Source organism: Nilaparvata lugens, chromosome 4 (genome assembly GCF_014356525.2).
Source record: "Nilaparvata lugens isolate BPH chromosome 4, ASM1435652v1, whole genome shotgun sequence".
NCBI lineage: Eukaryota > Metazoa > Arthropoda > Insecta > Hemiptera > Delphacidae > Nilaparvata > Nilaparvata lugens.
Window position 1 is genome coordinate 47,715,162 of NC_052507.1, and position 14,342 is coordinate 47,729,503.

General features: G+C 36.1%; 1 long non-coding RNA gene across 2 annotated transcripts in view; it reads right to left on the bottom strand.

The window, feature by feature from the left end:
* LOC120350984 overlaps positions 1 to 14,025 on the bottom strand; it is a 54,918-nt gene extending 40,893 nt beyond the window's left edge. Inside the window, exon 1 of one of the 2 annotated variants that reach the window (XR_005571141.1) lies at positions 13,494 to 14,025. This is a non-coding gene — a long non-coding RNA (uncharacterized LOC120350984). The remainder of the gene's footprint in view (positions 1 to 13,493) is intronic. The other variant, XR_005571140.1, reaches the window with a different exon arrangement.
* Between the last annotated feature and the right edge of the window lie 317 nt (positions 14,026 to 14,342).

Below are 14,342 nucleotides of genomic sequence, written 5' to 3' on the forward strand. Positions count from 1 at the left end.
CGTTTTTCATCACAGCTGTCATCTCCTTATTCATCATCATCATCATCATCTTCATCTTCATTCTTCTTCTTCTTCTTCTTCTTCTTCTTCTTCTTCTTCTTCTTCTTCTTCTTCTCTTCTTCTTCTTCTTCTCTTCTTCTTCTTCTTCTCTTCTTCTTCTTCTTCTTCTCTTCTTTCTTCTTCTTCTTCTTCTTCTTCTTCTTCTTCTTCTCTTCTTTCTTCTTCTTCTTCTTCTTCTTCTTCTTCTTCTTCTTCTTCTTCTTCTTCTTCTTCTCTTCTTCTTCTTCTTCTTCTTCTTCTTCTTCTTCTTCTTCTTCTTCTTCTTCTTCTTCTTCTTCTTCTTCTTCTTCTTCTTCTTCTTCCTTCTTCTTCTTCTTCTTCTCTTCTTTCTTCTTCTTCTTCTTCTTCTTCTTCTTCTTCTTCTTCTTTCAACGTCACTGTATAGTGTATAATCTTCATCATTTCCTGGAACACTTCCAACATCGTCTATCCTTGTCAGACGTCGTGTGATATTGGAGCTGGAATGGGAGGGATGGGAGTTTACTACATACGAGAACATCTACTCAAGGCGTCCTGTTGTTTGGCCTACGGTGCAGACTCTTGTTGCCTCTAAGGATGAGCAAGTGGAGAGATGGATCGGATAACAAGTTTAACAGCAATATTATCTTGCGCAGATACTGTAGATGGATAGATAGACATTCCCTACGGGATCTACTCTTCCACTTTGTCTCATTCGGTATCACTCTCTCTCACTCTTTCTCTCTCTCTCTCTCTCTCACTCTTTCTCTCTCTCTCTCTCTTGCGTCTTTCGTCGGGTCGGCTTTCGCTCAGCGCTACGGTTCTCTATGTCGTCGGCCGGCTAGAATAGCTTCAATTAGATGCGATCAAACATCGGCTGATTGCATTATCGTTTCATTACGCCGCTCGACCAGAGCAATTTCCCAAGTAAACCGGGTTTCCTTGCGAAAAGTGGATGAAATTCCGTCGTCGTCTGAATTTTAGTCGTGTATTGAATGACATCATCAAAATATTCAACAGCACAGCTGCTTATGTGCAGCTTATGATGAGTCGTTGGAACTGATTTATGCTTGGAATCAGTTTACGTGTTAATAGAGGCAGAACTGTATCCTGTGTTACCATCTGTCATAGAAACTGATGGTTTTATTTTTCTTGAGATGAAGTCGAATGTACCTACTTAACATGATTCATCTATGACAAATAAATGCAACTGACAAAATGTAGTAATTAAGTTTTCAAAAGGCCAAGCTTTTAAGTCAATATTGCAGAAACCCCTTTTTAAATACAGAAGTTTCCAATTACTGCATTTTTTCGAACCTTGGAATGCGAAGCAAAAGCAAAGTATTTCAAATAAACGACAAACAAACATTCGCCTTGAGACCATCTTAGTAGTCTGTTGTATTCTTTCCTTTGAAGCATAAAAACATGTATTGAATGGAAAGATCTTTTGTTATTTAAAACTGCGACATGCAGTTAATCATTGATGAAATAAGCGATTTAGTTTACTTTCTGACTGGACTACTTTCGGATTTCAAGAACCCATTTTCAACAGTGTGTCCATTTGAACTAATTTGAGAATAGTTTCTAAAAATCCAAAAGTATCCCAGTTGGTAAGTAAGTGAACTTATTCGTTTTTTTCATAAAAAATAATAAATGGACTGCACGTCGGAGTTTAAAAAAACAAATTAGTGTGTTAATAAATAATTGCGGTTCGGAATTGATAAGAAAACCAACATCTGAGAAGAATAACAACTGTTGTTATAACCACCGCTGAGAAACCAGTTGTTGCTTCATTATCAATTTACAGTACACTCATCGTTATTAGTAGCCTATTCATGTAACCAATGGATTCCAATTGATTGTTACATTTATCGTTATCAATGCGATAGCATTATTAATTTTGAAAATAATCTTTAAAATTAAATCAAATTTAAAATAAAAAGTATTTGTCGAGTACTTGATATTGAATCAATTATTACATTTTCTGAGCTACATTTGCCGTAGATGAATCATGATTTCTGTTAAGTACACTCCTCAATCAATATATTAGAACTCTTGAATAATATATCCAAAATTCCATTATTGTAGTGAATGTGACTGGTAATGAAACTGCAGTCCAGTGCACGAACTAGAAAAAGAGAACTGAAGTTAAAAGTAGTGTCAATGTCAGTGAAAATAAGTGTTTTCATTCAAAAATTGAATTTTACTAATTTTTCAACTCCTTGTACTGGATAAATTTCATCGTCATCCCATGATTCATCTCTAATAGCGGAAACAGTTAGAGTAGATATTGCGTCAGCCGTATATCAGATCATCGATCTGAGAACTGTTTCTTCCGCTCCTCCCGCGTGAGAGTCAATCTATGAGAATAACTTGATCCCTTTGACACCTCTGCTCTTCGGCGTCGCCTTGAGTAACTCCTCTCTCCGCGCCTTCTGTTACATCCTTTATCCGGCATTATTGCGCTTCCTCTGTCACCATGGCAACCATGATCACAGGAATAGAGTCTACAATTCACTGTGGAATGCTCCTTGGGGATAGCTCGCACGTTCAAGCAAATCTATGAATAGCATTCGATTGAAGGTGAACTGAGCATTGAGCACAAGAACAGATATGTACGCATTGTACACAAGATTATCGATATGGAGATGATTCATAGAGATGTTGACAACATTGACAATAATAGCAAGAAGCATAATGAACATGGATTTGAACAACGAAGATATTTTTTACAAGAAGTAGAAGGTAATTCCACAAAACGTTACAAGACTTAGATTAGGGTGAAGAGACGATTAAGGAATGTATCCATATCTGAGACTTTGAGAATATGATCAGAGCTATTATCTCATTACGTTTCTGAAATGTATTGTGTGATATTAGTTAAGATCCTCCTCACACACTGTTGTGATGATTCCTGAAATGAATCAATACACTAAAGTAAAAGTTTCAAACAGTGGAGAAATCATAGAGCTCTTGTGATATGTTGATGGAGTATTGAGTATGAGGGGACTCATCTTTGAAGTAAATTTATTTTATACAGTGTTGTGTAGCATCAATAAATCTCTACTTTATTGTCCTTGAAATCAGATCTATTCTCAGAGGTGATAGTTTTAATGAGATAAAAGCGATATCTAACAGTTTGTTGTTGTGTTCTTGATATATTATCATATAGCTCTCTGAATAATGTTGGATTTGAGATTTTCTCACGTTGATGATAGCTGAAAGGAACAACGACGTCGGCTAGATATTCAATAACGGCGTGCAGAATTATCAGGATCTGTATTCCAATTTAGTGGCGAAACGTCTAAAAGGTTATGAGACATGGGATTTAGTCAGATTCAAGATTCGGCCCAGCTTTCACGGCTTAACCCTCCCATCGCCTTTCCATTATCACGTCCTTCCTCGCTTCTTCGCACGACTAATCCACCGCTGGTCCTTCGTGTCGAATTTAATATGAGGAAGGAACAGTGGAAGACGGATAACGAGAGAAAATTGTAAGGGAAGAGACCGCCGTGAATGGATGAGTATTGTTCACTGTCGAGCTACTGGTTGTTGTAGCGTACTAACGGAGCACATATATGGAATGTCGGGTAAAATCTTTCATATAGGAATGTCTGGTAAGATCTTTCATATAGGACTCATATAGAAATGTCAGGTAAGATATAAGTTATAGGACTTCAAAGAATTTTATTGACCAGAGTGATATAAAAAGGTGATACCTGTGATCTTGGGCCTCCAGCACTACTTCTCATCAAAGAAATTGGAAGAAAAAAGTTCCTGTGATTTTTTTTTTGGGACGAATTATACATGAGTATGAAGGAGTTTTCGATTATCAGAATGATCAGTTAAATAAAACTGATAACTGATAATCAACAGATAATAATAATTAATTATAGAAAAAAATTATCATGGATTAATTATGATGATATTTTTAATTCTCAATTCTCATCATAACTTTGAAAGCTATTAGCCTGATTATAATGAAAAATTATGGTAATGTTGATGATTTACAATATACACAAAATAGATCATCCACAAATGGGTTCTTCGCATTGATTTAAAGGATTTGCAAATTGCAAACTTGAAAGCGAAGACAAGGGATGCATGTAATCTAAAAAGGATTTGTCAATACTCTCTTATAGGAGGATGAGAAATTGTGTCAATTATTCTTCTTGATAGAGTCAATTCCTATTTAGTTATCATTTTTATGATAATCTTTAATCATTTATGTTCCAAAAAATTGCATTCCCCTGTTATTGATACCTTCCAAATTTATGGATACATCACATCTCCAAAGCCATTATACCGTTAACGTAAATCTTTTACAGTTGATTGAACATCGGGGAAGCAGGTTTTGTCCTTACACATATCTAGGGGAGAGCAATGCTTCTTACTTGGGTACAAAACCAGTAGCGACAGCGATTTCAGTTTAAGCCGAAGGGGAAAGTCATACTTCACAGTTCGCAGCCACTCCCAACTACTTCTCTATCTTACACATGTACATTACATATATCTTTCTCTCTCTTTCTCTCTCTCCCTCTCCCTCTCTCTCTCTCTTCCACATCCTATTTGAAGCTGAATCACCGAAGATAAATTTTGTGGACGAAGAAAACGGCTTGGTAGGAAGCTCCTCTGGCAGAAGAACAATTGCTTCCTTGGGTGGAGGGCTGCCGAGCAATCCGAACCCTCGGCTCGCAAGAAACTGCAGGCAAGAACTCTTGGCAATACAGGGATCTCTCACTCACTCCTTCCTCTTTGGTGTTGTTTCTATCCCTCTCTGAACCCCACTCATTACCGCGCGAACGAGATGAGCCGAGAGGAAGTGATCTTGTCCTTTGTTCTGCTGCGCAAACCCTTGCACCTAATTAATGCCGCTGTTATGAATACAAGTCATTTCTGCACAATGTCCCATTCATGCGGAAAGCAGGAAGAATGCATCACATTGACAAGTTACTTTCTTTTCCGCTCCATTGTCGCTGCGTTCAGGTAGAATGCTGACTTCCTCAAAATGGCGGAAGGGTTAGAGGTGAGAATTCTTGACTTGGGACGAAGGTGACCCCATAGATAACTTCTGTTTCCGGTTGATGGTTGAATGGGCTACTTGGTGAGATTTTACTTTGTTCCTTAATGCCAATAATTAATTTAAGTTGAATAATCAATTTATTCAAGTTGAAATAAACAATTGAATTGGATTTACTGTATTTATTTCAAGATCGTAGTTATTACAGACCACCATCAAGAGATGGATTGGGCGGCAAGAGGTAGAAGGGATGATATAAATTATTAATTTATTTGATTGATAGATCATAATAATTATGCATTATCTATCACAAGATCAATATGATCAACTTCTTTTGTTATGTCGGCTATGAGCTGACAAGAAGTTTCCAATAATTTTCAACAGCTAATACTGTACTACTACTTCTTCAGATCCAGTATCCATTACGGAGATGAACATGATTATTCTCATTTCACTTTTGCTGCTATTGAAGGGTGATGTGTCGTGTAATTAAATGAAAGCTTAGCCGAAGACGTGTTACCTGTTAAATCAGGACACGCCCACTGTAAAGAGTCTACTTTCTACAAGTGGGTGAGTCTTCTTCCAACCAATAACAATAGCAATGCCTGTAACAACGCCTAATAGCAACCAATAATAACAACGCCTGTAACATAGCGTGGATTGTTCTGTAAGATTCTCCTCCTATTACTATAGAATGGATAGTTGGCTTATGATGCCATGTCGTTGAATCATACACAAACGTTGAATCATAATAATGTAATCAGACTTCTAGCTGAGATTGTTTTCCATAGTTTTCTCATTGATCATCATGATTTTCCTATATCGGATATATTTTTGTCTATTAATGATATAAGAAATAAAGTTGATGATTTTGTCTGTGCGACCAATTATTGAGCACATACACTCATACTGGAAAACTAGATTTCAGAGTAGGCTACATTGAGGATGAATTTGAAGTATTGTTGGAAATTTTGAATAGTGGAAGCGAATTCCAGTGAATAGCTTAAGAACACGAATCATTATTCATTGATTTACGAATTCGACAATACAGTGAGAAAAGGGCTATATAGCGGGGATAAACTTCCACCCTACTACGTAACCATGAGGTCTTATGTGAAAGAAAACTATAAGAAAAGAATGGTTGTTTTTAGAATTGATTGAACAGGTCTGAGAATAATCAAGATCGGACTCTAACTCCTGATAGACTGGTTGTACAGCATCTTACTAGCATCAGAAAAAGTAATCGCGAGTAATTCTGAGACCCTTCTCGGGATCACCAACTTCATATCAGTAGGATGATCATTTTGATCGATCGACAGGCTTAGATCAGTTGAGAATTACATGAATTGTAATTATTTACTGTTTCAAATTCTAATACTTCAATTGAAGAATAATTACTTCAATCAGTTATAGCTTTGTAAGATTGTTGAAATTTAGCATTTTTGTAACGCAATAAGAATGAGTATTAAAACTTCCTGTCCAAGAGTAGCACTAGAACCTTCTAACTAGATTGGACATTTTTAAGGTTTGATAAGAGAGTAAAAATGTAATAACTAATGTAAACCTTCAATAACACGAGAACCTTATATCCTCAGTTTGAGATTTGGATTGTCGTCAAATTTTAGGTGAAGGATCTTGGATAAAATTCTCTAAAAGTTATCAAATCGAATTCATATAATATTCTGATTGAATTTAACATAGTCAATTATTTATCCTACACGTAGTTTTTTTCTCGACATTCTACAATGTATAATGTTTGCAGCTCTATACTCTTTTTTATTTAATAGAGTTACATAAATTGAGAATTATGTCATATTCAAAAAATTAGAATATTCTATTCGGAAAATAATATCACACTTTTATGAAACCATTAGACTATCATTCATAAAACATTATTCCCATAATTGTTGTTGATACAAAAAATAAAAACGCCAAGATAATTCTCAAAATCCAATAATTAAAAATTTTCAAAGCTGCTCCAATTATTTAAGCTACTTCAACGAGGCACCATTCTTGAGAGACGTCACTCATCTCAAGTTTATTTTACAAATTTCATGACTACTTACTAGTTGTTGGAATTTTGCTTTCTTGCAGAACCGGACTAATAGTGAGAAGAAAACTTAGTTGATCAATCCAATATTAGAGCAATAGGCAATAGGTATAAAACCAAACGAAGTTAATACAGCTACTGATGATTATAGTAGTTCCAGTCAAGAATAAGGACGATACTATTCTTACAAAGCCCCAAGATCACAAGAATAACATTTATCGCATATTTTAAGTCTCACTTGACCAACTAGCAATCAAATAATAAACTATATACACATCGAATATAATCATTGGTATTTTATTCTAATAGGACTCGCAAGTTCACCTTCTGCAAACTGAACTGAATATTGGACAGATTTTTCAATATTTATTTTCTTCCAAGATAGTCGATGAAAATCAGTGATTCAACAAGAACTTATTTTTCGGTACCTACAATATAAAATCTTGAAACAAAGAATATTCCACGTTTGATTCCTTGGTATAATTTGAAAATATTTATTATAATAACTAAATCGTTAGCGTTGCCGACAATAATGGTCCCATAAAGAACAATTCTTATTATTCGACTTCAAAAACTTTTCGGACGTATCTCACAATAATAAGAAATTTTCAAAAACGTCTAAAGCAGTCTAATCTAATAAGGGATTGAATAAAAAATAAAAGCTACACCTTTTGGTGTTTTTCACATTCTTAAAACTGGGTTAATCTTATACAGGTTTAATTGAGGGGATAACAATTTATTTTAGAGAGTCTTAATCATTCTTGCACCTCATTCACGATCAAATCGTTGTCAAATTTACATTCCTCATTCAACGCTATCATATTTTATTGTAACAAATCCAATCTCAAAAATTATGACGGAACTTTGAGAATATTTTTATTCTATTCAAATTGTGGATACATAGTGAGGATACTGTGAATGAAGTAAGTTATATTTTCTATCACCGAATGTAAGAATATTTGCATAACTGCGTATCGAACATCTGGATTATCGCGGGTTCTACAAATAATACAGAGAATTGAATATTTTAAATTGAACGAGAATAACCTAATCATATATACACGGTTTCACAGGTATGAAAATTAATAATTATTCGTTTCCCGAAAAGAACAAATACATTGTAATTGGATATCACGGATAATAATTATTGTGAATCCGAAGGGGATCAGCAAAAATTATTGCAGAAATTCTTGACTAAACAATATTGTTATTTATAGAAATTATTCTGAATTCTAAGGATGAAGAACAATTCTTAATATTCCACCCCAAAAAATAAAGCTTACATCCAAATAAATAAAGTCATCTCGAATTTATTTTACAAATTTCATGACTACTTACTAGTTGTTGGAATTTTGCTTTTTTGCTGAACCGGACTAATAGTGAGAAGAAAACTTAGTTGATCAATCCAATATTAGAGCAATAGGTATAAAACCAAGCGAAGTTAATACAGCTACTGATGATTATAGTAGTTCCAGTCAAGAATAAGGACGATACTATTCTTACAAAGCCCCAAGATCACAAGAATAACATTTATCGCATATTTTACCATTTTCGTGATGTTAATAGAAGTTTAGAACCGAGTAAACAATGGGTTGCTGAGCCAAAGATCAAGAAAGGGGTAAAGATGCCGATCGCCCTCGAAGGGTGCAAGATTGATTGACTCTGGACCAGGTCCAGCGCTCCCGTCCCGGTCTGGAAACTGGTCAAGAAAGGGTCCCGCAACTCTCAACGTTCCCAGGATGCTGGAAGGTCACCACTGGACCTGTCCGTCGATCTTCGCATCTGAACTTTGAACCTTCTCACATCTCGTGGAACCCGTTAGCGCGGCATCTCGCGAGGTCAATCATGGTTCTCACAGATCTCGCGACTGCTTTCGAACAGTTGTCGCGCCCGCCCTTCATCTCCACAATCCACATCAAACCTGATCCTTGGGTTGCCGATCGATCTGTACCATTCAGTTCGATTCGATTCTCAGTGAGTGGAAGATCGGTCGCGTTTCGAGTGTGAAAGTTGTGTTCTACTTTTAAAAAGAGTGACTAGAAATCGCTAGTAATCGAAGTTCCGTATCAGTACTGTCTGAATCGGTTCGTCTTGTTATCGATAAGTCATTGGTTGATTAAGAATTTAAATTAAGTGAAGCTCGTGAATCCTATAACTGTAAAAACCCCGAATTATAAGTTTCTTGAAAATGGTTTCAAACAAATCTTTCCTGCAGTATTTCTCTGTGTATCTATCAGTACTAATAATCATCATATTTCTTACTAGCACGTAACCCGTGCTCCGCAAGAGTCCTATTAAATTAGATTGTTCATCAGGAATATGATCTGAAATACTTCATGTCCAGCTTATCATGTTGTTGTATGTTCTAGATTTAGGCATTTCAATTGTCACTTCATATTGTTGGTTTGTAATCAAGGTTGTATTTATTTTGTTCAGTTGGACGAGCTCAGTTGTGTTTTGATGGTCTGGACTTCCTTCATCAGTCAAATATTGTTGTTTCGTTGAAGGGAAAGTCGATATATTTGTGATCAGGGATAAATTGAAATGTCTCGAGCAGTTGAATGTTTTTTTTTGTTGTAACTGATTGAACAGACTTCTTTTATCAAACCTTATGTACCAGTAGAAACAAATTTCCTTGTCTCTACGCGCATGCTTTAAGGGTTAATACTGATCAGAACAAAATTTCTTGATTATTATTATTAATCAGATTACTATCAATCAGCCATATGATTATTATCAATCAGGTTATATGCAGTGTTTATTCTTATTTTATTTTTCAACCATCTTCTATTACTCGAACTCTTGTCATATTCCTCCTGTTCGTTCTTCGTACTCCTTCAATCTTCGTCCTCCTTCATTCTTCGTCCTCCTTCATTCTTCGTCCTCCTTCATTCTTCGTCCTCCTTCAATCTTCGCCCTCCTTCATTCTTCGTCCTCCTTCATTCTTCGTCCTCCTTCATTCTTCGTCCTCCTTCATTCTTCGTCCTCTTCATTCTTCGTCCTCCTTCATTCTTCGTCCTCCTTCATTCTTCGTCCTCCTTCATTCTTCATCCTCCTTCATTCTTCGTCCTCCTTCATTCTTCGTCCTCCTTCATTCTTCGTCCTCCTTCATTCTTCATCCTCCTTCATTCTTCATCCTCCTTCAATCTTCGTCCTCCTTCATTCCTCGTCCTCCTTCATTCTTCGTCCTCTTTCATTCTTCGTCCTCCTTCGTCCATCGTCCTCCTTCGTTCTTCGTCCTCCTTCATTCTTCGTCCTCCTTTGTTCTTCGTCCTCCTTCATTCTTCGTCCTCCTTCGTTCTTCGTCCTTCTTCATTCTTCGTCCTCCTTCATTCCTCGTCCTCCTTCATTCTTCGTCCTCCTTCATTCTTCGTCCTCCTTCGTTCTTCATCCTTCTTCATTCCTCGTCCTCCTTCGTTCTTCGTCCTCTTCATTCCTCGTCCTCCTTCGTTCATCTTCCTTAAATTATTCCTCCTGTTCATCAATAAAGCGATGATTGTGTTCTTATTTACATGAACAATTACCATTAACCGACGATTTACAACTTTTTCAAGCTACTTCCTTTGTTTATCTGACTACTTATATTGTCCATGTTACTTCAAAGATTCATCTTTCATCATCTCTCTGCTCTTTTTTTTATCATTGATATCCAGTCATTATCTTCCTGAGAATAATGATATTATTTGAGTGAATGCATTCATTTCTCTCTTCAATTTTACCTTACATAGAATGCGATCCCGTAGCTTTCTTCAAAAATGCATTTACCAAGTAACCTTTTTCTATGAATCATTGACTCTGCTCTTGTCTCAACATCCTCAATCTTTTGAATCTCCTGATTCATCATCTATTCGACATTATTTCTTCATACTATAACCGGTGATGGTGATTGATAACCTCCTCAAACAATTCATTGTCGATGTATAATTCCAATATCTCATACACTTGACTTATCACTCCAATGATTCCCATCCAATGAAATCGAAAGATTTGTACGATTTCAACCGGTTGAACGTTAACTTATTCTCTTTGTAACTCTGTTTGGCTCACTTGACCAACTAGCAATCAAATAATAAACTATATACACATCGAATAAGACAGATGAAAGTATCATTGGTAATGGGATCATTGGTTATTTCAATGGGACTCGCAAGTTCACCTTCTGTAAACTGAACTGAAAATTGGACAAATTTTTCAATATTTACTTTCTTTCAAGATGGTCGATAAAAATCTTTGTATTCTGCAATCATTATCGAATTTTTCTCGAAACAAGTGGACACTCTTATGTACATGTTATTACAGAAACACTTCTATAGCAAAACACAGCTCTATAGTTTTGAAATACATCAGCATAGGCTTGAAATTGCTATGCACATTTCCAAATATTCCATCAAAAATCTAATATGCTAACTCGATTTAATAAATTTCAAGTTTAATAATTCAAATCAACCAGTATAATCCAATGAGTTCATACTCCATTCTCTCCTAGTTTGTCGACAGAAATATCACCATAAATACCTTGGAATAATAAAGTGTGATCAGAGATACAGTGGTTGAAAAAAAACCTCTCCACTAAAAAATCTACTGGACAATCCAACAGAGATTCAACAACAACTTACTTTTCGGTACCTACAATATCAAATCTTTGAACAAAGAATATTCCACGTTTGATTCCTTAGTATAATTTGAAAATATTCATTATAATAACTAAATCGTTAGCGTTGTCTACAATAATGGTCCCATAAAGAACAATTCTTATTATTCGACTTCGAAAACTTTTCGGACGTTTCTCACAATGATAAGAAATTGTCAAAAACGTCTTAAGCAGTCTAGTCTAATAAGGGAATGAATACTTACCTTTTGGTGTTTTTTACATTCTTAAAACTGTATTAATCTTATATAGGTTTAATTGAGGTGATGAAAATTCATTTTAGAGAGTCTTAATCATTCTTGCACCTCATTTACGATCAAATCTTTGTCAAATTTTCATTCCTCATTCAACGCTATCATATTTTATTGTAACAAATCCAATCTCAAAAATTATGACGGAAATTTGAGAATATTTTTATTCTATTCAAATTGTGGATACATAGTGAGGATACTGTGAATGAAGTATATTTCCTATCACCGAATGTAAGAATATTTGCATAACTGCGTATCGAACATCCGGATTATCGCGGGTTCCACAAATAATACAGAGAATTGAATATTTTTAAATTGAACGAGAATAATCTTATCATATATTCACGGTTTCACAGGTATGAAAATTAATAATTATTCGTTTCCCGAAAAGAACAAATACATTGTAATTGGATACCACGGATAATAATTATTGTGAATCCGAAGCGGATCAGCAAAAATTATTGCAGAAATTCTTGACCAAACAATATTATCATAGAAATTATTCTCAATTCCAAGGATGAAGAACAATTCTTAATATTCTATTCAAAACATAAATAAAGCCTACATCCAAATAAATAAAGTCATCTCACTCTCCAAAGACTCTCCAAAGAGTTTATGAATTCATAAACTCTATTGAGATTCAAAATTGCAGAAGCTGAAATAATCGGCAGAGTAGAAAGTGAACAAATGAATTCGTTCATTTGAAACAAATGGAGGAAGTGAACGAACCGGAATTATTAAGTTATGATTGGATTATTTATGACTGTCTTTGAAAATGGCATAAGGTATACCCGCTCATGGATACTTGATAATCTTTGAACATTTCAATACTTTCCTAATTTCTGTGAAACAAAATCCTGTGATCTCAGGAATCCTTCATCAAAAGAATCCTTTCATTGAAAATTAGTTTCTAAAACTTATCCAGAATGGACAAGAATATCATCGAGTTTTGTGGTCATCATGATTTTAACCGCACCCAGTTGTTGCCGTTGTTTATCATTCATATTTTGTTCAAAGTCTATCAACCGTGGTCTAGAAATTTACTAAATTTCAATATTATCCTTAATTATTTAGAATTTTTAAATGTTTTTTGGAGCCTCTCAAGTCCCAACTGATCAAACTCGGATAGGCTTATCATAGAGAAACAATAGCATAAGTTATTGTTCCTTAATACGCTATTGTTTCTCTTACGCTATTGTTTCTCTATGGACCTATTCAGTAGAAGAAAAAATAGAAAATTGGGAATTCAACCATGCAATCTTAGCATTCAGAATGAACAGTCTAGAATTCTGTACAGTAAACTGGCGATATGAAATTTATCTCGTGCTATGTTTGTAGCAGCAATCTTGATTCCTTGAATGTGTGTCGCTTCTTACAGCCCGCCTTGAGTGAAGCTTCACTTTTTGTGTAGGATTATTCATCGATCGGTGTGAGGAGCAAGAACAGAAGGCTAGGAGGCAGAAATCGCCTTCGGCAATATAAGGAGGAGAGCTGGCAATATCTTACCTTGTTGAGTTGGCCGGCTCGACCAATGGCGTGCGAGAAAAGCACGATGACGTCATTTTCTTATATCGACCGCGGCGCGTTCTTGAGATTTTCCGCACGGAGGGGAAAAGACGGCTCCTTAGGGTAGTCTTTCGCACTACACCCCCACCCCCACCACTACACAACTTCGGCGTTCCTTCTTCGGCTCTTCTTTCTCCTCCCTCCCCCTTCGAGTGTTCTTTCTTGGATGGCACGAAAACACACACCGAAACAAAAGTGTCAGTCAGTTTTTCTGAAGAAACGAAACGACTTGGAGCTCAGAGGCCCGACACGGCTACTGTCGCGAAGCATCGCTCCCATATGCGACCCCGATGACTGAATTTTTATCTCCGCTTTTAATTCTGAAATAATTATCTGTTTTCCCCGTGTTCCTTCTTTTTTACTGGTTGTTTCAACATTTTTTTATATTTTTTTTACAATTTCCACGTTGCGTATAAGCACTCAGTTATGGATGGAGGGAGTGCGCAGTGTATATGCGCAGAGGGCTCCGCCTCCTCTCCGCGCCCTTTCGGGACGCCTTACCCCTTTCCCCCCGCGACGCCATTGACCACTGCGTCACTTTCTCTGCCTTCCTTCCGTCCTTCCTTCGTTCGTTTCTCCTTCATCACGATCTTTCCTTTGTCTCCACGTTCGTGTTGGTCGCCTCCAGTTCCTGTCAACTTGCGGCCAGTACTTCCTAATTTTCATCCATTTCCTCACTCAAAAGATAGGAAACTCATCAAATCTTGCCCATTTCTTGAAACTATTTTGGAAGGAAAATTGGATTCTGACTCAAAATGATATTGGAATGGCCACGGAAAGATTAAAGAT